The sequence below is a fragment of the Pseudonaja textilis genome, chromosome 12, assembly GCF_049901715.1.
Source record: "Pseudonaja textilis isolate UNSWEBS1 chromosome 12, rPseTex1.2, whole genome shotgun sequence".
Lineage (NCBI taxonomy): Eukaryota > Metazoa > Chordata > Lepidosauria > Squamata > Elapidae > Pseudonaja > Pseudonaja textilis.
In genome coordinates this window covers 7586974-7612490 of record NC_142001.1, presented here as the reverse complement: position 1 = coordinate 7612490, position 25517 = coordinate 7586974, and the positions used below count along the sequence as shown (strand labels likewise).

The following is a 25517-nucleotide window of genomic DNA, read 5'->3' as shown; positions in this document are numbered from 1 at the left end:
TACCTGCTTATTCAAAACTGCTGATATAACTTCAATTTCAATGTTCTTCCTATGAGGAGGAGGAAGATTCCTTTTTGATAAAAGAAATACAATTTCTTTTTAACAGAACAGACTTTGGTTCTAATGCCCTTCCCTTTCTGTTGTTAAATGAATTGCAGTTTAGTATTATATTTATAAGCAGAATTTACTCCAGGAGCAGACAATGTATACAGACTTGGAGGGATATTTGGAATTTTGAGAATAAATTGGGAGTATTTGTACAAATGACTATCTTGGTGAGAGATTGTGCCAGGACAGAATAGCAGCGGACACTGTCGCTGATTCTAATCAGCCTGAACTAGGACTAGACACATCACCAATTCAACGTTTTGCTTCAGTCCAATTGCCTCTTTAAATCAAATTGCAAAATCTATTTACTATACTCAATAATACAGGGCACCTTTGAATTGATTTGAACATTCACCAGACTCTGCACCTATGCAGGTACAGTTTGATAGAACTGAACTGAGGCTTCAAACTGGATTGGTTTGATCTGACCATTTGAATCAATAATTCAAATCAAGTTGACTCTTTGAACTGTGCAAACTTAATTATTGCTTGGTTAAACCATTGATCTACAAGTGAAAAAGGAAAGAAGGAAAAGAAAGGAAAGGAAAGGAGAGTTCAGATAAGGAATTTGTCAACAACAAACAAAAGGAAAATATTCTCAAAACTATTATGTAATCGCAATACCAGATTCTACCTTTAATTTTAACACAGTAGTTAATTTTTCTAAAACATGACTAAACAATATATCAGACACAAAGACAAGCAACCACACTTTTTTTTAATGTGCAAAATAAAGAATCATTGCATATAATTAAATGCTTTTTCCTTCTAACTTTGCTCTTTAGAACACTGGATACTACACAGCCCTTATTCAAACTTCCAATTCAAACTTAAAATTAAAGATAGCAGATATTCTTTGAAAGAACATCTTGATCTTTCTGACATTTAAGAGCTTTTAAAACCATATTCCACATAATTACATTTCAAATATTTCCCCCCTTCTAAGGGATCCATCTCAACAATTTTAATCAGTTAAGATATTTTTGTATCTTATATATATATATATATATATAAATATATATATTTGTATATATTTTTGTATTTGAAAGGAGAAAAAACATAACCCTAACTACCCCATAAATGTGTAAATTACTGTACCATCTCTCTTTAAAATTCTGGGCTTATTAATTACTAATTATTAATTTAAGGCAGTGTCATTTCAGAAACTCTTAGTTGCTCAGATTTTTTTCTTTGTCGTGGATAAATGTGGTGCTTAATGGTTTGAATTCCAAGACATTTTAAAATATGTGCAACAACAATGTATATGTACTCTATTGATTGATTGACTGTATCTTTAAAACCATATTTTGTCACCACCTGAATCCTAAACAGATATATCTCTACATAAACTCTGGAAATGCAAACAGCAATAGTAAAATAACACACAAAAAGAGAAAAGGGCCAATATAATAACAACACTGGAAGTGACAAACATGACTGATACATGACCGTCTTGATATTAATCCAATATTTTGTGTAGGATCCTTTCCTTTATTCTGTACAACAGAGGTCCCCAAACTTGGCAACTTTAAGACTTGTGGACTTCAATTGGCTGGATAATTCTGGGAGTTGAAGTCCATAAGTCTTAAAGTTGCCAAGTTTGGAGACCTCTGCTGTACAATGCTCTGTTGAGCAAACTAAAGGAAACATTTGGCTTTTTACCTAAAGTTACAGCGTGCTGATAGAGTGTGATAAGGAAGCTGAAGACCTTGTGTGAAACAGAGGGAATTATAGAACAAGATCCAAAACTTCAGCAATGTTATACATGGGCAAGTAATTTACTGCATAAATGTTGAAGTTCAGAAGTTGAACAGTTGCCAAAAATTAACAAGGGATTTGTCCCAAGATGAGCAGCATTCTCTTCTGAAGTAAGAGGTAACAATAAAACATTTATTTATTTTATTTATGTCTATCAAATTTAGGTACTAACATCTCGTTCTCAGAATGAGTCTGAGCAGTTTAGAGCTAAAAGCATATTAAAAGAACAGCAAGTCTATGAGCCCCACTGGTCTTTACACCCTTCCAAAAAGCCAAAAGGTAACTGAGTTCCTCAGGTAACCCGGCTCCAAGCCACGTAGGATTTTATAGGTAATAACCAACACCTTGATTTGGACCTGGGAGCACCCAATGCAGCTCATACTGCAAAGGTATTACAACATACACTTTTATCAAACGATCCATCAAACATAAATCATTTTTTGTCTTTTAATGACTCCATAATCCCTTGCATCAGGGTGGAGTTGGAGCAACTGAATGGAGCTGAATGTTTCCTGGCCAGATGCCCTTCCTGTTGCCAATGTGGAGTTCGCAATTGATATTTACTCATTGTGCCCAGAGAGAGAAATATCTGCCACTACCTAGGATCGAACTCATAAATCATGGAATGCCAATCAAGAATGAGAAAGAATAAGAAGAATCATTCATCTAAAAACCCTGGAAATTACACAGATATTAAAGATGGTCTCCCTCATTTTAGAAAATACTCTGCTCCCAGAGGTATTCTTGATTCCTCCCTGCCATTTTGTTCAGTGGCCTTTGAGTATGTACTGTATGATTGAATGACCACTTCGCTTCATGTATTATATTCCATCTAGCATGGTTTCTTTGTTGTATTAATAAATACTTCCAGAGACATTTTCATTTGATTGTTCATAAATGGCAATGCTACCCCAATTTATTTCCACTTGTGCAAACTTGAACACAGATGATTGCAGATGTTTTTAATTTTGATTAAAATGAGGGGAAAAACAAAATGTCAAAACTGCTCTCCACTTTCAGATATCCAATGTCTGTTTATGATTATAAATGGTAGATGGACAATTCATGCAAGACCTGAATATAGGTCAAAATATGATATTACTCTATTGTAGGCGCATACACACATACACTGAGATCCAAGCCCACCTCTGCAATCCTTTTGGTGATCTCTGCCACTCAGAATATCTCAGTTTTCCCTAGAGCCATCCGGGGTCTGATCACTGACCATTATATCCAAAGGCAATCAACTTTGTATCATGCAAAATGAATTAAATAAGAAGAAACCCAACCTAGGACTGACCATGTCTAGTAACTCAGATACCTTAGATAGGCACACCAACCTAATTAAGTAATTAGCCAATGATTTGCATAAACTTGTAAACTCATGCAACTCCTTCCCATTAGATGTGTTGGATACCAGGTTGGAAAAGGCTGGGATGAAAATATCTTAGAAAGAAACATATTTATTCAAAAGCCTGCTCAGGAAGAAGCTGTATGTCTATATTATATCTATATCTATATCCACTTTGGAATTCCTGGTAGAAAAATAACCTTTGTTCAATGTCTTTACACTGATAAATGGTGCAGTATAGCCAGCTTTCTGAGCTATTAAGCATTGACAGCTCTTTTCAAGATGCCAGAGAATTAGCAGAAACATATTAGGCATTGTTAATAACAGTTATGCAACTTCTGTGCCAGACAGCGTGGCTTATGAATGATTCAGGTCTATGAAAGATACACCAAGTAACTTCTCTTATCAACAAGATTAATTCCTACCTTTATAAAAGCCAACTTCCATTTATCTAACTAAGGAAACCACAATACACTAATTTTTTTCCCATAGTCTCCAGCTGTCTTATCCAAATTTTCTTAAAGTGGAAATGTGTAGATTTTTTTTAAAAAAAATGTCTTCCTTATTGCATAACACCATGGATTCAATATATGTCAAAAGTATGGAGAAAATTTAACTCAGTCCTCCTTTACTGTCATAGAAATTTATTCAGCCCAAAGGAAATGTATTAATCAACAGTTATTCATTTTGTTGTATTCCAATCACCCACACAGTAGAATAAAACAAAAACAAGAATTGTCATTAAGACGACAGAGATGCTTTCACCTAATAAAGCAGTCTTCACTTTCATTTAAAACAGGTAATTATATGCTCAGCTCTGTTTCTCTTGAGAAGACACTTTAAAAACTGAGTAGCACATCTGAACCAATCCTTCCTCCAGAAACCATTGCTGTACTTCCGATGATGCTATTAATGAAAGTAGTAATATCAATTTAGTTTGATTTATCTTCTGGTTTCATGCCATTAAATTTGTAAAGGGCAACAGAAGTGAATGTTCACTAAAGCTACTGAATGACTGATGTAACATCTGTTTTAGTCCTATCCCCTAGTCTGGATTCCAATTATCAAAATATATTTTTTGCTTGCAAAAGAAGCTTCAGGGTTTTTTTTACATCTGTCTCAAGGTGTTTGACAATTACTTTGAATTTCATACCGCAACCACCTAACTGCCAATGCTGCCTCAACTGAAAAAATTCCCATAGGTGGGGTTTCTCCCAAGCAATTGTCTTGGGATTTAACTACCCAATTTACAAGTAGAGACCACACAAGTGATACAAGTGTATTTGAGCAATGCTGGGACAGACCACAAGGTTCAGCCCACTGAAGGACATTACAATAGTAATAGCAATAGCACTTAGACTTATATACCGCTTACAGTGCTTTACAATCTTTACAAAGTCAGCCTCTGGCCCCTGACAATCTGGGTCCTCATTTTACTAACCTTGGAAGAATGGAAGGCTGAGTCAACCTTGAGCCTGGTGAGATTCAATCTGCCAAATTGCAGTCAGCTGGCAGTCAGCAAAAGTAGACTGCAGTACTGCATTCTAACTACTGCACCACCACAGCTCTTACAAACAACTTTTAGTGTCCAACCTTGGCGATTTTAAGACATGCTGGCTGGAGAATTCTGGGAGATGAAGTCCACAGGTTTTAAAGATGGACACCGCTGCTTTACAGAGTCATGTCAAAGTTCAACCACAACATGGGTTAGATTTTCTGCTTATAGTACGATACAAGTCCTGATTTAAGACAACTCATAAGCCAGCATGTACAAATGCCTAAGCAAGCTATTATGTGGAAGACTCTTGAGAGTCCCTTGGATTGCAAGGAGATCCAATCAATTAATCCTAAAGTAAATCAACCCTGATTGTTCTTTGGCAGGATAGATACTGAAGTTAAAAGTCAAACACTTTGACAACCTAATGAGAAGAGAGGACTCATTGGAAAAGATTCTGATCTTGGGAAAGATTGGAGGCAAGAGAAGGAACAGAAGAGGGTGAGACAGATGTTCTGACCTAGGCTTCCTTAGAAAGCATAAAACACAATCTTAGTCCTGGCAACCTTATTCCCATGGCTCTGAATTACGTTCATTCACAGCCTGCAAGGCTTCACAAACAGTCTTTCAGGGGAATGTTTATAAACACCCACCTTATTGCACTTGGAATGCTGCTGGAGAACTAATTGGCAAATGCAGGGCAAGGCCAAACTGGACACAGAGTCAAACAGAACTTTTCAAAGCTTAAATCAACCAGATAAACTAATTGCTTCCTGAAAAAGCTCATGTTCTATTCACTCCTCTTTTATGTCCTATAGGAGGGGCCAATCATCACTGAGGTGTGGCCTTACTCCTGAGTTTCAATTGTTTTTTTCCTCTGGTAGCCTTGCGCATGTGCAGGCTGGGAACCAGTTCCAGAAACTCTCCCGCCTCACTGCTGTCTGAATCTGAAGGCAGCTGATGACTGCCAGCCTGCCCTGGCCCCATCTCTGCCTCTGATGCAGAGCCCTCGTTTGAGCCTTCCTCAGCCTCCAAGACTGGCCCAGGTTCCTCCCCAACCTCCTTACTACTGTCCGACTCTGCTGCCAGCTCCGTCAGCCCCCAGTGGGCCACAACAAAAGAGAGAGTCATTGACCCAACAAACATGAATTTGCACAAACTCCAAGAGAATAGGGAGGCCTGGCAAGTCTGGAGATTTGGGTTCAGGGTGATAATTTTACTTTAGCTATCGACCACTGAACAATTATTGTATAATAAAGGCCAACAAGTGCAGACACATAGATGACAATCAACTTTTAACAATAGGAATAAGAATCCGCCACTCCAACCTTGAAAGTTTTATTCTATGAATTTTATTCTGCCTCAAGATAGATCCATCACAATACTTTAGAGACAGAATTTTGTAAATTTCCATAGAACTACCATTATGATCGCAAGTAAGCAGAAGAAGTGGGCTCCTGCTGCATCTGGCTGCCAGTGCTGCTACCACAAGGCAGGTGTCAGGACATGGATGGCCTGGCTGTCGGGACTGTGAGGTAAGCTGGTGCAGGGTGTGTGGGGCAGATTGACCACCACCACACCTTGCCTTGTGGCCACAGCACCGTGAGCAATCAGACGGTATGGGTGGAATAAGTAGGGCTTATTTTCAGGGTAGAGCTTATATTAGTCACATGCATAAAAACATGCTGGACTTGCTGCTGAGAAAACAGGATAGGTTAATTCTGTATATCACCAGATTAAAAAGTCCAAAAATGATGCCCGTATATTTAAAAAAAAAATGCAAGTAAGGTCTTTTCAACAAGAAAAAGCTTGAAAACTTCTCAATACAATAAACAATAACTGTTTTTTACAATGAAGAACATAAAATTTACCCAGCACTACCAAATTATCCTCTAATAGTACTGCTTTACTTTTGGAAGCTTGTGGCATTCTAAATGTAGGTTTTTCCAAAAATAGTGGAGGTTTGGCAAACTTCAGTTCCTAAAATTAAAAGGCATCACGTGTGTATATTTAACTCACAACAAATTATTTCCAAATGCCACTGATTTTGAATTTTTTATTATTTCCTGAAATTATGTCTTGCTCTTCTGACGGATGTTGTATTTCATTACTTTTTCTTCTTACCTTGTGCTTGTCTTCTTTCAGATAAATGATGATGCTTTCAGAAAAGATTAAGCACAAGCGGACGATAAAGCAATGGTCCAAACACAGTTTTAATTGGAATGTCAAATCCTATAAGGAAAGAAAAAAATGTAAATCATTAATAATGTGACTCTGTTTTAATCTGCCGAAACTATAGAAAAATCCATAGATTTGAGGTTTTAAGTAGCCCTTTTCTGATTTCATATACATTGATTATCTGTAGTTCTGCAAGATTGCAAAGACACATACAAATCTTGCCTTTGGAGATTCAAATTCCAAATAGCTTAATTAAAATTCATTTCTAGGGATCAGAGGGGATGTTTTTTTAGCCAGACTTCCAGCAATGATCCAATTTGCTACAGTAACACATCTACTGTGAAATTGTACATTGGTTTTAAAGTGAACACAGTACGGAGATTAGAATAGAGAATTTAACAGCAATGAGTGAACTGGAATAGGACATCCTATTTTCTTGTTTCTTTTGCTCCTTTCCATATTGATCTCTGAAATATTTTTTTCTAATTATTAAAGAGAACTGCAAATAAAACATTAAACCAGACAAATAGCCCAACCCCAAACAATTTCTTTGTCACCATTCCAGAAAACCTCCATTCTAACAAATAACTCTGAGACAGACATCCTCTCCAGAATTCTTTTTTATTTGGGTAGTAAACTAGCAATCTGGGAAATCCTGAATCTGAAAGTTCTGTGTTTCCTTGCAATAAGTAAAAACTACAAATCCGCCTCCTGTCCCCATTATGGCATCACATGCCCCAATCACCATCCGTCCCAATTTGAGACATCTCCTCACCCAGGTGCAGAAGTAACATGACCTTGACTTAGAAGAAGAATGCTATTTTGTCTAACCACATACACTCCAAGAAATTCCCCCCTCCCATTTTCCCAAGCTCAAGAACGTGGCAGTGTGGAAGCGTCTGATACTAATATGGCTTCCAAAGCTGACACTCTTAAGCAAGATAAACCAAACAAAATAGGGCCACAAAATACAATGATGAATTATTGCAGGGGTGTCAAACTCACGACGGCACATTGTTGTCACATCATGTATTGCAACTTTTTCCCTTTTTGCTAAAACGGTGGTTGGGCATGGTCAGTGTGTTGATGCACCTGGCTGTGAGTTTGACACCCCTGCATTATTGCATTAACTCTAGTCCTGAGACCAAAAGTCAGGTCCAGTTGACAATGTAGACCCATAAAAATGGTTTAATTCTGTGCCTATGTTAAGCATGCTGTATGAGTATAGCAAATGTTTCCTCTTTGGGATTTAAAGAAAATGTGTATAGTTACAGAAGCTGCAAACTGCTGGAGGGGTTATTACACGATGAAAGACAAGACATTTTCACTTACGTGAGCCATTGCATACACAAATCCAAGTAAATAACTCTCTAACTGTGAGAATATATCTCTCATTAGAAATTTCAAAACCTGCCTCTCAACAGATTTGTGGTGTTTTTATAACAAACGATTTTAACATTTTTCAGTGGTTTTATGTTGTAAGTTGACCAGAGTCGTTGGATACAAGATGGGTGGCAAATAAATTTTATAAAGAAACAAATGGAAAAATGGAAAAAGGATTATTTTTCTGTATAACATTGTATCTCTTTCCATTACTGGTATTTCCTGGAATGACCGTGTAAGTATATTTCACAGCAAGAGAAGGTGCATCAGTGGTGGTGCAGTCGTTAAAATGCAGTACTACAGACTACTTCTGCTGACTGCTGGTTATTGGCAGTTCGATCCTAACTGGCTCAAGGTTGACTCAGCCTTCCATCCCTCCAAGGTAGCTAAAATGAGGACCCAGATTGTTGGGGGTCATATGCTGACTCTAAACCACTTAGAGTAAAGCACTGTAAAGTGGTATATAAGTCTAAGTGCTATTTACTATTGCTATCAGTCTGCAGTGTGCTTGGAAGTAATATAGGTGTATCCGGCTTCATAAAATTGTAGTCCTTTATTCAATAAAACAGTTTAAGAAACTAACAAAAATCTCAGTCCTCCTTTCCCATTACCGTTGTTTCCTTGACAACAACAAATGCTAAAAGGACTTTATTATAGTTAGTGTTCATCCTATCATAAATCTGCTGGAAGTAAATCTTCCAGACCCCCAAATTCCAAATTTCTTCTTTTGGTCCCATTAAGTATGACAATCCAGGCTTATCTTTTTAAGGCATTCCAAGAACTGTACACAGTTCAACCCTGGGCAGTCCAGAAAGTCCCTGATGATATCGCTGATGGACAGTTAAGGAGAGAAAGGTTAGTTTTGAACTTCAACAATGTAGAATCATAGTTAAACTACCCCCTCTCCGCCCACCCTTGATCGTTATGATCATTAAGTCTAAGATCTAACTGTACTGGCAGGATAAGTCTAAGATTTTGTTATTGATGTGTTTGTGATGCCAGAAAGAAGAGGACCTGGGAAGAACAAGTGAATGCCTGCGAGCCATTCTCCCCTTCAGCTGACCCACAGAGAAATCTAATCAGCCTCTCTAGGGAGGAATTTCGCTGTCTGCCTCACTGCAGGTTCTGCTGTCAGTATACTTAATTGAGTTCTTTCATAGTTGGGTCCATGCATCCACCGGCACTAATTATGCAGTGATCAATGCCTCTTGCTAACAGTATTTGATCCATAGTGACTCCTCAGTGGACTAAGAGTCAGTCTGTTTAATGCTTTTCGTGTCAGTCACTCAGATTGAAATGTAGATTGTTTTGAAAGGAATTAGAGAGGGGAAAGATTTAACCTCTAGCAGACGGGCTGAAACAAAAAGGGGTGCTAAAGGGGTACATTTTCTGTGGGGTTTCCATGAATATTATAATTAGAGACAGCCTAGCGGTCCCTTAGGAAAGTTGTTGGTGACTTGAGGAATGTCAGTCTATGTCAGGACATGCATCTTTAGTGGAATGGCCAGGATTACTTTTTGAAGTTGAAGTAGCTTCCATTTCAATCCTAAATCATAATAGAAAGAAGAAGAAAAATGCCCTGGACACAGCTTTCTACAGAGAAGATTGATGTTCATCATACAGGTAATCCTCAATTTACAACCATTTATTTAGTGACCATTCAAAGTTACAACAGCACTGAAAAAAGCAACCAGTCCTCCAATTTACAATTGTTGCAGCATTCCCAGGATCACGTGATTAAAATGAAAGCACCCAGGGTTGGTGCACAAGGAACATGTGCTAGGTAGAAGCTTGACAACCTTTATTCAACCACCATCCACCACCATCCCCACCATCCAACAATTCCTGGTCCGTTCTCCAAAGTCTCTGCCCAGAGGTTACCCCTACAGTCCAGGAGCAAGGCTCAAATGCACACGCCTGCACACGCTTCGTGCTACTTCCTGGCAGTGAAAGTCCACAGGAGCAGCACCACTCCAGTGGCAAGACAGGACCTCAAACTTGGCAAAGTTCACAACAAATGTCAAGGCAAGATTTGCAACAAATGTCTTCTCAGAACCATGGAGTGTGTTGCCATGAAATACAACATTTGTTCCCCCAAAAAGCCCCTCCCCACGGTGTTTCCTTAAATGCTATTCTCCAGGTGATCCTTGGGAGGAGGAGCAGGGTGCCATCCTTCCAAGTAGTCGGGTTGCTCTGTGCTCACTCTACCTCCTCTCCATTCTCCACACTCAGGAATTGGTCGGGGGAAGCATTTGCTCGTCTCTGGAGCGCCACCCCTCCTCTGCCCCACTGCCTGCCCTTTCCATCTCCTTCCTTTTTGCACCCTCCCTTCCTCCTTGCCTACTCTTCCAAAGCCCGAGGAGTCCAGGAATGTCTCATCCTCATCCCCAGGTGGTTCCTCATGAGCCATAGGGACTGTGCCCTCCCCCTTCTCTTGGATCCAGCTCCAACTCCTCCTTCTCCTTGGACCTGGACTCTAACAGGCCATGACAAAGTACTTGTCAATTGGCATGTGTTTCCGACAGTCGCAGCATGTCAGGGTCACGGGTTGGCCATTTGGAACCTTTGAAATAGCTTCAGACAAGCAAAGTCAATGGAAAAGTTGGATTGGCTTAAGGACACACATTTCACAACAACTACAGCTATTTGTTTAACAACCATAACAAAAAAGGACATAACATTGGGACTGATTCACTTAACAACCACCTTGTTTAATCACAGAAATTCTGATCCTAATTGTGATTGAATGTTGAGGACTATCTTTAATTTGAAAGAAGGTCTAATACTGTTATATTACTGTTAAATTTTACATTTAAGATGGATACTCATAGTGTAAATGTAAAGGAACCTAAAGAAGAGATTATTGAAGTACTGAAAAACAATCTTGCTGAAAGGAGTCACAAAGAGTTAGAAGTGATTGAATGATAATTCAACTGACTTCATTCATCAAACAGAAAACAATGGGGTCTGCTAATCCTTGACTATTTATTTATGCATTTATTTTTAATAGAAGAATTCATTATCCAGTGTATTTCCCTGTCTGGCATGTGTGCATAAACACTATCTGAATCTGTGTACAGAATCTCTCTAAGAAGATGCTTCAAAATGAATCAGGTGTATGTTCCACTTGCCCAACAATGGTTAATGTATGTTTCCTCAATTTGCTGAACTCCAAATCCCGAAAGAGAGTAACAGTGATATTGGTTTAACTAGATTCCTAGATGCGCACAGCAAGCTGCCTGAAGCTGATTAGGGTTTTTATGAGCTGCCTATTAAATTGGAAAGCTAAGCCAGATTAATCCTTATTACTGAGGGCTACTACTATCTGGGACTGCAAAATTTGAATGACCTGCAGATGGCAGCAAAAAGGATATTCCTGTATCTCTCTTCTGCACCCTGGTGACTGTTTAGATTTCTCCAGTCCAGATATAAGAAAAATATATGATTGATATTAGAAGATGAATGAGAAACAGATCAGATTCTAAGTAGAGCTCTCACAGAAGTGTTTTGAGCAAAGAAATTCCTCTCTGAGGGATCTTAAATGAGAGGCACTGTATCTGGGCTGCAAAAGTCCAAATGACAACTAGATGGCAGAAGAGCAGTAGAGACTTTAGTATTCTTTCCTGCCAGTTATGTTTTTACACCTAGCCCTACCTTAAATAATGAAGGTACCTCATTCCCCAATAGCTATGCTGGTCTATGGCCATAATAAAGATTTGCTTTTGACATTCTCCAACCACCTTGGATTTGCCAAAGTCTGACTCTGCAAAAACTTCAGCTTTCATCAAGAATCTTCCCCTGAAGCTACTCCTTTGCCTCTTTATCTTCTGACTCTCCATACATTGCCACTAGCATTTGTGAGCCACTATAGAGAAAAGAAAAAATGGCCTGGAGGGACAAATGAAAGAGCTGCTACCAAGACAACAATCAGATAAAAGAAGGCTGAGTTCCGGACAGGAATGTAACTTAAGAAAACATCTTAGACAAGACCTCATCTTAGTTCTCCTAAAGATAAAGGAAGTAGTTGGGACGGGGGTGGGGAGAAGCACATTCAGACTGGCAGGATACTTTTACTGCAGCTTTGCAATAAAAATAGTACTGTACTGATCTACGCTGACATTAGATTTCTAGTTTGATCCACCTTGAAGAGCTGCCAGGGCTTTGTACTCAGTTTCTGGACATCATATTTTGTGTCAAGGCAAGAAGCAACCTTTTCATTGAAGACCTGGGTTTTAGCTGCTTAGAGTTGGGCTTGCTGATCAGCTTAAGGAAGATGAGGTGCCTAGCTGGGCTCTGAAAGTACCTACCATATTTCTGCGAAAATAAGACCTATCCCAAAAATATTTCAAGCATATTATTTATTTGTAGCAATGCTTTTGACCAAATTCCACTGGGATTGTTAGGTGCCTTCTGAAAGAGCTAATTTGACTTCTGATAAATGGATGTTCCATGATTGGCCATGCCTTCCACGCCAGCCATTTTATGCCTAAATATATTCTAGCAAAATTTCAAGTATGGCCTACCCCCCAAAAGGTTACCTGCCTCTATTTTAGCTGCCTCTAATGATGTTTTCGGCAGAGACATCACCTTGCTGACAAAGGTCTGTATAGACAAAGCTATGACTTTCCTAGTAGTAATGTCTGACTGGGGCAGTTGGACATAAAGAACACTAAGTGTGGAAGAAGTGATGGTTTCAAATTGAGGTGTTGGAGAAAACTCTTGAGAGTCCCTTGGACTGCAAGGAGATCAAATCAGTCAATTCTAAAAAAAAACACCCAACCCTGATTGTTCTTCGGAAGGGCAGATCCTGAAGCTGAAGCTCAAATACTTCGACCACCTAGGTAGTGAGAAGAGAGGACTCATTGAAAAAGACAACGATGCTGGGAAAGTTTGAACGCAAAAGGAGAATGGGATGGCAGAGGATGAGATGGTTAGATAGTGTCATTGACACAATGAACATCCATTTGGGCAAACTCATGACATGCAGTCACAAAAAGTCAGACACAACTTAGTGATTGACTAACAACAAATGATACTTTCAGACTCAGAGAGAGGGAGGAGATGTTTGCAGGATTTCTTGTCTCAGATGTCAAAACAGCTTGACTGATTTGGGATATAATGTACCATGGGATTTGCAGGGCTGGTGAGAAATATAACATTGTACAGAAATATATTTGCTTTTCTTAATCTTATATAGAAAAATGATCTAATTTTGATATATTGTTTACTATCTGCACTTTTTTTAAAGAACTGTGTTAATCAAACATTTTTAGCTTAAAATTCAACAGACTCATTTTGGTTTTGATTAAAAACATGTATGAAAAACTTCTAATATCACTAGCATCTAATGATGCATTGGACTATGTAAGTTTTATGATATTTCAGCTTTTATCTACCTGTTTGTATTTTTCTATCCGGACCTGGTTCTTCTAGTTGCCTTATTTCTTAATAGTCATTCAAAAATAGGTAACAATAAAATGGGAATATGGTTTAGGAACATTAAAAGACAACGAGCATCCTATCCTTCTCATGTTCTCTCATATTTTGATGTAGCCTATGCCTCTTTTATATGTAAAATAAGACAGATGTCATTTCAACCTCCTTTTATAGAAATAGATATCATAACTCAAAGTGAAAGTGTTTCATTTTTTTTTTCTTCAGCAGGGGAGGAGGAAGAATTTTGCACAGTTAAAACATCTGTCCTTTTATAGCTAATAGCTGAAAATGTCTGAACCTTAACATATATCAACATTTAGCCATCCCATCTGTCTCAGATTTGATGTTGCTCGAAATGATGAAAGAGTCAGAAGTTCCAGGCTAAAAAATGTGCATCTCACAGCTTCTATTTACAATCGATGAATAGTCTTTCTCAGCTTGAAATCACATTTTCATCAGTATTATGATTTTAGTGCATCCTTTTGCTGTCGGAAATTTTCCAGCTGTGTTCACATTTGATCCAGTACAAGCCTTCACTTGGAAGATTTCGGCTGTGTTCTCGAAAACCAAATATTGGAATAATATTTTTTTTCTTTTAGTGTTTATGAGTAACTGTATGACCTGTCATAATTAAATTAATGTGCATTCATCAAGGGACAAGTAATTTATAACACATCAAATGACTGTCTTCCCACTCTTTCTAAAATGGCAGCTGTGGTCACTGATTCATATTTAATTTAACACATAACTAATCTATTGGAGAATAATAGACCAAATTCATGCTTTGGATTTCACAACTTCCTAAAGAAAACCAACCCCAACTGTCCTTTGGAAGGACAAATACTGAAGCTCAAATACTTTGGCCACCAATTGGAAAAGACCCTAATGTTGAGAAAAATGGAAGGTAAAAGGAGAAGGGTAAGGCAGAAGATGAGATGGTTAGATAGTGTCATCAACACAATGAACCTGAATTTGGGAAAACTCTGGGAGACAGTGGTGGATGGGTGGACTGGTGTCTATGTTCCATGGGGTCATCAAGAATCAGACGTGACTAAGTGAATGAACAACAACATATCACAACTGCTATAACACCATACTAATAAATATGTTGGTACTACTTTCTACTACCGTTGAGATGATGCACAATTAAAAGAAAAACAACACTTTAAAATAATGATATGGTGGGGACTTAAGGAAGTCAGAGATTGTTGAATTTACACATTCAGTTAGTAGGAATGTTAACCTTTGTGTTTGTTTTGTACAGATAGTTTCATGGTTTGATAATTTTACTATCAAATCAAGTTAAACTTTTATTAAGCCTTAACATCGGTGGTCTTAAAAAAAGAAAGAAAAAAAGAAAAATGTATAAAGATAAAAAGAAAGAAAATTAATGTATATATTTAGACTGAAGGAAAAGAGAGATAAAGATGCAGAATTGGCAACTCGGTAAAGTATATCCCAACACTGATGAGACAGGAAAAGTGGTCAATATAACTCATAGTCTTTGACAGAATATTTCTTGATGGGACAAATAATTATCTCCAGGATTCCCTGTAGAGAAAGTAGCAAAGGAGCACATGGTTTAAGGATGGGTCATCCAACCAAGGATGGTTGCATTGATCAAGGGGGGTATTTTTGTAGTGTCTCAACTGGATGGGATAAAGCAAGGCTTCCATCTCAGCCTCACCAAGGATGAGTAGAGACCATATCAGGACTATAACAGATGAGAGGTAAGGGGCTAGTTCACAGCTGGTTGAAAAGACCCCACATGCTGTCAGGTTGGGAACCAGGTTGATTTGAAAACCAGTGCCCCAAATGAAGATGCTTTCGTTGCATTAAGATACTTTGGGTATTGGAAAAAAACAAAAGAAATCAAGTTTTCTAGCAATGTTTTTAGCTAAGTTGACTTGAGTAATGTCTGAGAACCATTGGGGCTAGAATGCCTAGGGAAAAGTACAACTTCAGTCAAAAATTTAAAAGATGTTACCAGACTCTGTATCCATGAAAAATGCACCGGTCTCTATAATGAATCTTGGGGCTGCAAGGATGGGTCTAATAAAATGGCTTCAAGGTTATCAAGATTTCTAGCATCACATACTTAGACACTGTAGTGAAAATGGGAGATAATTGTCTAGACTTACAAGCAGAGATGAAATGGGTTTCTTTCAAGTGGAACAATCTCAGGATACCTGAAGAGCTTTGCGGAGCAATCATTGCCAGATATAGAAAATATTCTCTCCAGAAGAGTGAGACTTGCAAAGGTACTCCAAGGTATTTATAAATGCACACCTGCTTGTTATCATCCCTATTAATTTGCCACTTCTGAGTGCTATGATAATTTCATGTAAATAATAAATGTTAATTTTTTGGTAATTTATTGCCAGTTTTCATCTCAGCTGAAAAGAAGCCAAATCTTTTAGCACCCTTGTTCCCATTCCCTTGTGGTATATAAACATGATTACATCATCCCATGTGGTATATGGACATGATAACCCATGGTGGCACAGTGCTTAGAATTCAGTACTGCAGGCTACTTCTACTGCCTGCCGGTTACTTGCAATTTGGCCGATCGAATCTCATCAGGCTCAAGGTTGACTCAGCCTTCCATCCTTCCGAGGTGGGTAAAATGATCCAGATTGTTAGGGGCAAGAGGCTGACTCTGTAACCACTTAGAGAGGGCTGTAAAGCACTATAAAGCAGTATATAAGTTTAAGTGCTATTGCTATTACATCATCATCTGCATAGACCATTATGTTCACATAGATGAGGCTCTAAAGCCCATTTCTAGATTTATTTTATAGGAACCTCTTTCTTCACTAACCATCCTGATTTTCTAAAGTTTTTGAACTGCTTATATCTTAGCTGAAATTTATAATCATGGTTGTCTTTATGCCTGTATAAAGAATCCTTCAGGAAATGAGATTACAATAGAATTCCCTATGCCTCCAGGCTTGAAATTTTGGGCTTTGGATAATCTGGAACCACGCCACCTGTGCTCTGATCTAAGCATAGTACACAAAGTTGTCTGCTACAACATCTTGCCTGTCAACGACTCCTTCAGCTTCAACCATAATAATACACGGGCAAACCATTGATACAAACTCAAGGTAAACCGCTTCAAACTCGATTGCAGAAAATATGACTTCAGCAATGGAATGGTCAATGCCTGGAATGCTCTACCAGATTCCATTTTACAGCCTCAAACCATCACAGCTTCAACCTCAAACTCTCTACCTTGGACCTCACCCCATTCCTAAGAGGTCCTCCAAGGGGGTGTGCATAAGCGCACCAGAGTGCCTACCGTCCCTGTCGCTGTCCCCATTTATCTGTCTTTACTTCCCTTGTTCATGTGTATGTTCATACCTTTAATTGTTATCTTGTAGATGTCTGACAAATAAAATAAAATTTAATCAAAGAAGGCTGAAACGGCTCTTAAGAAATAAGATACCATTCAGCAGAGACTCAAACAGTGTCCACCCTGATTCATTGCAATATAAAAAAAGAGAGGAGGGATGTTCAGTCCAAACGAGAAGCAAGGAGTATAGAAAGTATCTCTTCAGATATGTTTTGTTGGACTGAACACAAAAAGTAGCATTTGCACAGTCCAAATCTGAATTGCTGTGGGATTTACTTATAGACAATGGCATGCACTATAGAAATAGATAAAGGGAAATAGCACAAAAACACTGAATCTCCCACAGTCATTGGGAGTTGGGTGGTATATAAATTTAAACAACAACAACAATTAGACAACTGTCTTGGGCCCTTGACCTAGATGAGAACCAGTCATTGCTAGTGAAAAAAAAAAAAAGGGGGAGCGGGGAACTGAGCCCCAAAGCCCAACAGATTCATAATCTCTATAAACCAGCATTCTGTGTTCTGAATAAATAATAGCTCGGTTTAAAAGAAGTCAAGAAAAAGCAGATTTCCCCTTACTGTAAAAGAAATTGTCGAACGTCTTTAAATCCATTAATAAATAAATGTAGAAGAAAGATACTGTTAAACAAATCTTGTTAATTGTGTTTATCTCAGTGTGATGCCATGTCAAAAAGCTTGCAGCTAATGTAGTTTGTTAAAATCCTGATTTGCACAGCAGGAAGTGAGCATTAGAAAGGAAAGTCTTGTCATTACGGGAAGAAGCAAAAGAGGCTACTAATACTTGACTAAATCATTAATATAACTGTTTAAAGATTTGAGACACTGAATTAGCACATAGCGTCATTTTTGCAACACCATCCTTTCAACTTTAAAGGTTTTTTTTTTCTTATTGCAGTTGCTTTATAAATCAACTTTCATGGTGAATGCAAAGAGGCCTTTTGATCTTTACATGGTACCTTGGGGATTATTACTTCTTATAGATGCAAAGTAATGCCTATTTAACAATTAGTGAATTCCGGTTAGTGGTTTGTTTTAGTCCTTCATGGAAAAAATAAAGAAGTGGAATTAAAATGTCACAGAATCCATCACACTGCAAAGAGGTGTCCCACAGGTAAAGTTATTGTCAATTCAATCCTTACACTTTGAAACAACCAGGGAAGAATAAACAACATAGAATCTGCATGTGGAATTCATCAATGTTTTGAATAAACTATGATTTGTTTAAACATGGGTTGTTGGAAAAAACCTCAATTATCTTTTGAAAGAACATGGTTAGTAGTTTATTGACCTCAGTGAATGGTTTCTTACAACTTGCTAAGCATGAGTAAAACACATAACTTTATGACTTTGCACCATGTGTTCTACTCCTACTTTTCAATATTGATCAAACATGAGTTCATCATCTTTTTTTCAGATTAGGATTTGCAGCAATTTCATTTATTTATTAAATGTCTAAACTACCATTCTACCTAAGTGGCTCTGGGTGGTTTACAACAGTATAATAAAACTATATAAATACATGAATAAAAGCACAACCAAGTTAAAATAAACATTACTTCTTTTATTTCTTTGTTTTTCTCCTGGCATTTGCAAAACCTCATATTTAGAACATCTAAATTGTGGTTTAGAAATATTTAAATACTGATGGATATAAGGACCAATATGTTTAATAGATTTCCTCTGAATATAAACATAAATTTTGGTTTGAAAAACGTTCTATTTTTCAATGTTTGCATTCTTCACCATAACAGCTCGACATTTGGGTCCTAAATGTCTTATTTTTCTTCCTTTTCTGCGCTCTGTGATCAAATACTATATTAAATACTATATTGACATTTAATCATTTAAGTACTATTTATTAATGTGCGGCTTTAAGGCTTGTAAATTTGTGTAATTTTTACTTTTCTAGTTTTGTCCTTTTCTAGTTTTGATGAAAATGGCTTTTTTTTAGGTCTGCAGGAAAAAAACAAATGTAATATGAAAGAAGTCCAGTAATTTCTCAGTGTTGGTTTGTTTATTTTTTATTCCAGTCAGGATACAAAGGTGGTATTACAGCCCATATATATATTTAATATAATTTTGTCATCTTGTTTTGCAACAGCAACAAAAATGCTTGCCATTGATCCTCAATGATTTAGATCTGACATAATTCGATAAAATTACCTACTGAATGAGAAAAAAAGAAATCAATCCCTTAAATATGTTTAGCAATTGTTAAGACCTTTATTATTCTGCTAAAAACATGTTCGCTATTTCTCATGTCTTTTTCCCTTTACAATCAACATTAGCTGAATAATAATAAGTTGAGGATCTTATGGCTTTTGGGTGGGCATCAGAAATGATGAGGTTAGACAGTGTTTGGGGTAAATTAGGTCTCCAATTTTATCACATTACAGCAAAGAGAACCATAATAATAAACATGCCTTGAAAGTAAGCACATTTTTGTGCAAATGTAATTTTGAAGAGAATTGCAAAATTCTGAAGTGTATTCATTTCCCATGTTCATAAATCTTTGCCATATATTCAGAGAATAGCTAGTTTGGTGTACTGGCTAAAGATACTCAGTCAAAGGTAGGAGATAGTAATGATAGTTTTGCCTTAGGCCAGAGGTCTCCAAACTTGACAAACTTGAAGATGTGTGGATTTCAACTCCCAGAGTTTCCCAGTAGAAATTCCCAAGGGGGAATTCTGGGAGTTGAGGTACTACATTACCAACTGTGGAGTTGCCAAGTGTGGAGGCACCCTGCCTTACCCAAACACAGACAGACAGACAAAGAAAGACCAAAGATTCTCTCTTGACCTTAGGAAGAAGGCAGTGACAAACCTTCAAGAATGACATAAAGGGATACTTCCAGTTTGTTCCTTGTCGATGTTCGTGTGGAATCCGCGATCATGTGCAGTTTCACCCGAGCTCTCTTGCTGGAGGGTCAAGATCAGGACCGGAAGCACCCTGGTGGGGTGGTGAAGAAGGGGGAAATCACCTGGAGGGTTGAGGGGAGCCGCAACTTGCTTCCCTGACAGGAAAATCCCTTTTCCTGGTCTTAAAATGGCCACCACGAAGACAAAGAACATTATGGGAAACTAAGTTTTGTGCTGGAGAGAGAAATAGCGAGAAGAGTATGAATCAGGTAAAGGACTTTTGAGGTATCCTGGTATCAAATTAAAGGGCTATTTTGGAAAAAAGTGTGTGGAAGCGGCAATCAGAAAAAGTGAGAAAGAAAATCGGTTTTTAAATTTGGATTTGATTTACTCTAACTGGACTAATCTGGAGGAGAAATGTAAAGGAAAATACATTAACACAACAAAGGTTTAAAAATTAAACTGGACAGATATTGAACTGTGGGCACTTAAAGGGCATAACTAAATGCTGGAATTGAGTGTGTTGAAAAGAATAGCTAATGATTGGAATTAGCGAACTTAATAAAAATATTATATTCAACAAAGAAAGTTAAAAAGAAAAGAGAGCTCCACCTGATGGTATAGGAAAACTTTAGTATGTCTGGTCTTTTTGAGACTTTAGATTTTGGAACTTGAAAGAAAATAAAAGGAACTTTACTATTGCCAGTAATTTAGGAAACAGTTGAGAGGCCAATTAGAGGATTCAGAATAAAGATTCAAGAGTATGAATTGTTGAAAATAAACTTAAAAGATATTGGCTGAAATAATATACTGGACTCTGGTATTGAATATATCTACTAAAGAAGAGGATTTCAGCTATTAAGGAAGAGGAAAGAAAAAAGAAAAAAGGAGAAGATATGATGGAGGAGCTACTTGCTGATATAAGACTGGACTTACAAGACATAAGATCGGATATGCAAGATACAAAAGACATGATAAAAATCAAACATGAAATATGTAACTGTGTACTACAAAAATTAGAAATGGTGACTCAGCATACACAAGAACATAATAAACTGGGATGTGTGTGGAGTTTTATAGAGAAGAAGCCAACTCAGAAGGACAAAATGAACAGCAATTATTTAAGCAGTGGGGGAAAGGAATTAGAATTAAAAATTTGTGGTCTGATGGGATGATAAAAGGGAGAATGGTTCGGAAAATGGTTAAAGAGAGAAGGGGAAAGCAGAAAAAGGAAGTGCAAAAGAAAAATCAAAAGAGGGAGAGATAAAAGTTTAATAACTGAAATGAGAAAAGGAGGGGAATAAGAATGGGGAAAAGGGGAATTAAAAGAAAGGACCAGAAAATAAAGAGGAACAGGATGAATTGAAGGTACGCTGTTCAAAGAGTGAGAGATAATGGCTATAAAAAAAACGGGATAAAGAAGGGGATTCTGCAAGGTAATATGTTGGGGTATATAAGAATATATTGAAAATAGCATTTTGTAATGTATAGATGATTTATGGCGAAAATATAATGTGGAATCTGAGAAAAATATATATATTTGTGTTTTATATTAGATAGGGAGATTGATATTAAGGAAGAATGAAGGTGGTTAGCTCAAATTATTAACTAGAGGGGACAATTATATTTACAGATAAGGACTAATAAAATGATAAATGTGACAGAAAAAAAATAACATGAGAAATGACAATAGAAAAGAGATGAGAATTTTAGATAACATTGTAAAATAAAATATGAGAATATACTAAGAAAAATGGAAGGAGATATATTAGGATTTGGAATTGAATAAATGAACATAGAATTGAGATGAGAATTTTAGATAATATTATAAAATAAGATAAGAGAATATGAATTGGGATTGGTTAAGATCAGCTTAATATTTAATAATGATAAGGATGATGCAATATGAAATTAAACAAATAAAATGAATAGGTAACCATGGCCATGTTTGTATTGAGATATGAAACCTGGAACCATACTGCTTGCCAAATGAGATTTTTTTATTTAAAAAATAAAATGGAAACAGGGAGAAAACTGAATAATGGAATTACTAGGTATGTTTTTAACTGGTGGTAGGCATTTGGAGAGAGTAAGGTTGAAAATAAATATTGAAGAAGTATGAATTAATATGAATATATGCAATGAGAGATGTATGATATATTGATGCCACACTGTTAATGTATTGTTGTTATATGTAGATTGAAATTTTAAAAAATGGAAAAAAAAGAATGACATAAAGGAAATATATGTGTGTATGTATGTATTATCTACATCATCTACAGCTACATGTCTATCTATCATCTATCTATGGATCTATCTATGGATCTATCTATGGATCTAATCTCCCTCCCCCCTCTCTCTCTGTATGTATGTATGTATGTATGTATGTATGTATGTATGTATGTATGGTATTCAGCTTTGTTCGGGTATTTTCCCACATCATTATAGTTGTGCTTTTAAAGTTGTAGTAACGTTTCGGCAGAATCTCATCTGCCATCATCAGGCTTCTGTATTGTGTTCGTCTGTGAGTCAGGCCCCCACAGTTGTTTCAGTTTTAAATTTGAGGCTAGCCTACTGCTGTGCCAGAATGGTTTTTTCTTCATCCTGATTGGTTGGGAGTCTTGGTCTGTGTTTATTGGTCTTGGAGTTTGCTGTGTTCTGATTGATTGGTGTTTCTAATATCTTCTGTCTGTTTTGTGGCTTTTTTTGTCTTGGTTGGCTGGCAACATTGTGTTCCTGCATTGGAGGCTTTTAGTGCAGTTGGCTCCGAGTAAATGGACGGCTATCATTTGTTAGGAAGCTAGGTTTCATCTGGGTGCCTGGTTGGGGTGTGTTTGAGCTGGAGGTATCAGGGGGGATCTGTTTGTGCCCAGGTGTTTGCCTGGCTTGTGGTGTGGAGATTCTTTTGTTTGTGAGTGCAGGCTTCCAAATAATTGACAGTCTGGTGAAATCATCTCTTCTATTCATGCTTTCAGGTCTTTTTGCAATCTCTATAGCTTCTCTGATAATTCTGTGGCTGGGGTTTTCTATAGTGGCTAGGGTTTTGGTGCCATTGAAGTTGATGTTATGACCTGTGGCTTTCATGTGTTGGACTGAGGAAGTGTGTTCCATCAGAGAAGCCATAGAGATTGAAAAATGACCTGAAAGCATGAATAGAAGAGATGATTCCACCAGACTGTCAATTATTTGGAAGCCTGCACTCACAAACAAACAAAATCTCCACACCACAAGCCAGGCAAACACCTGGGTGTGTGCGCGCACACACAGACACACGCACACAGAGGGAGGGAGAGAGGGAAAGGGAGAGAAAGAGAGAAAAAGAGAAAGGGAGAGGGAGGGAGGGGGGAGGAGGAGAGCGAGAGATTAAATCCAAACCCTACCAGTGTTGGATCAAATGTAACTATCAAATTAACAATTCTGGAAAATTAGATTCATATGCCCCTTATGGCATTTGCTGTTAAGCAGAATCTAGCAACGTGAGGCCACTAGTAGGAAAAAAAAGATGTTCTTAATGTAGCTGGAATAGACAATAAGAGCTTTATTAAATCACAGTGCCAAAGCTGGTACATAGACGGTACAAGAAAACACAATTTAGTTGACCTTTCAGCACAGACTTTTAAAACAATATTATTATTTTATCTCTCTGTAATCACAGACGGCAACACTTTAAATCTATCCAAAGAAACGATTCTCTTATTGTGGAGTCAAACTGACTTGTTTCTTCTTCTTCTTCTTCTGAGGATTAGCACACTGCTTCATTTTCTCATTTCTCAATATGATATCTCCCTCGAGCAAAGGATTAGTGATGGTTATCAGGGTGAAAGAAGCCTTGTGTTAATGAATTAGATACTGGGATATAAGTCACACTATATGCCATCAGTATCTGTAAAGGACAGTCTGTTCAAGTGTCAATCCGTTCTTTCAAGCTTTGTCTATTTTTGTGGGGTGCTTGGTGCTCTCTGAGCTTGGTGGTTTGCTTGCATTGTGAAACTGAGCACCGATCATGTTACCTAGTTGGAAAATGAAACATCTGCAAGTCAACCTAAAGGAGCTTTTTCAAAAGGGAACTGGACTTTGTTTTTCCTTGAAGACCTTTCGCTTCTCATCCAAGAAGCTTCTTCAGAACTGAAGAACAACCTAACATTTACAGTTCAGAAGAAGCTTCTTGGATGAGAAGCGAAAGGTTTTCAAGGAAAAACAAAGTCCAGTTCCCTTTTGAAAAAGCACTTTGGGGACAACCAGGACCTAGATGACTGAGAATTTCCACAGACATCTGCAAGTCAACCCACCAAGCTCAGAGAATGCCAAAGACCCAACATTTCAACCCTGAGCAACAAATATTTTCTTCTATTGGTTTTTCTATTTTTTCTTAAGAAAAGGTATTCACCCCCAAAGCTCAACCACTGTACATAACTTGCCAAAGGATGTGTCTCTTTCTCTTTAAAGCCTCCTGAACATTAATGTCTGAGGACTTCATAAACATGGCTTATGGGGTTTTCTAAGAAGTGCTATATAAGTTGTTTGTCATGTTCTTCTGAGATCTGTTTTTGTTTTCATTTCTCAGTCTAGCTATAAAGCTTTGGCCTTCTCTGGAGCTTTAACATCCGACCTTGTAGCAAAGTCATACTGGTCCTGATAGTGCTAAGATATACATTGAATAAACAAACAAACATATAGTAAACAAGATGCTCAAGTCTGTTTTTTTTCTTTTAGAAAGTAGTCAGAAACTGCATTCAAAAGAAGATACTTCTGTATAAACTTATTCATGGCATGCCTTATTCTTTAAATTCAGTTGAACAAATACAATTGCTGTACTTGTGCAATGTGCTATCATCCCGTTCTCCATTAGTATAATTTAGCAAAACACTATATAAGATAAGATAACCTTTATTGACACTTTTTTCTGTGAACAGACTGGTGCACATTAAAAAATGAATGATGCCCACTCTCAAAAGAAAATAAATATGTAACCATACACACATATACCATGCACACACATATACATATGCTACACACACACACACACACACATACACACTCATACACACAGTCTCTCACACACACATGCACACAGAAGAGAGAGAGAGATGGAGACAGAGAGAGAGAGAGAGAGAATCAATTTTGAATACATAGTGGAAAACAGTCTTGATACTACATGGTACAAAGCTATTACAAAATCTAGTTGTTCTGCTTTGTATAGCACATAGTCTATGGTAACAAAGAAAATCATTCGGGGTGGGTGGGATATTAGCATCCAAGACAATACTGCAGACCATGGTCAAGCAGTGTTTAAATGCCATGTCCTGAATAGAAGGAAATATGATAGGCAGCTTCATACAACTTGGCATTTACTGTCTGTGAGGATGAGCAATGATGCTCCAGGATTTGAAATTAAATCTAGCATGCATTTTGCCTGAGCTTAGTGCATTTGGAATCACTGAGGTTCAAACTATAGCCGTATTAACAATGTCAATCCTCGCTTATTCATAGTGGCACAAATCCAAACGTTGATCTGGAATATGGCAGGGATTGAGCCTATAGACCTTCTCCTTTCCTGTAATTCCTATTTAT

The 25517-nt window shown here is 37.5% G+C and overlaps 1 long non-coding RNA gene across 1 annotated transcript in view; it reads right to left on the bottom strand.

Annotated features, from left to right (window-relative positions):
• Positions 1-6867: 6867 nt before the first annotated feature.
• LOC148124774 (uncharacterized) overlaps positions 6868-25517 on the bottom strand; it is a 460206-nt gene continuing 441556 nt past the window's right edge. The window contains exon 3 of the long non-coding RNA XR_015745012.1: positions 6868-6944. This is a non-coding gene — a long non-coding RNA (uncharacterized LOC148124774). The remainder of the gene's footprint in view (positions 6945-25517) is intronic.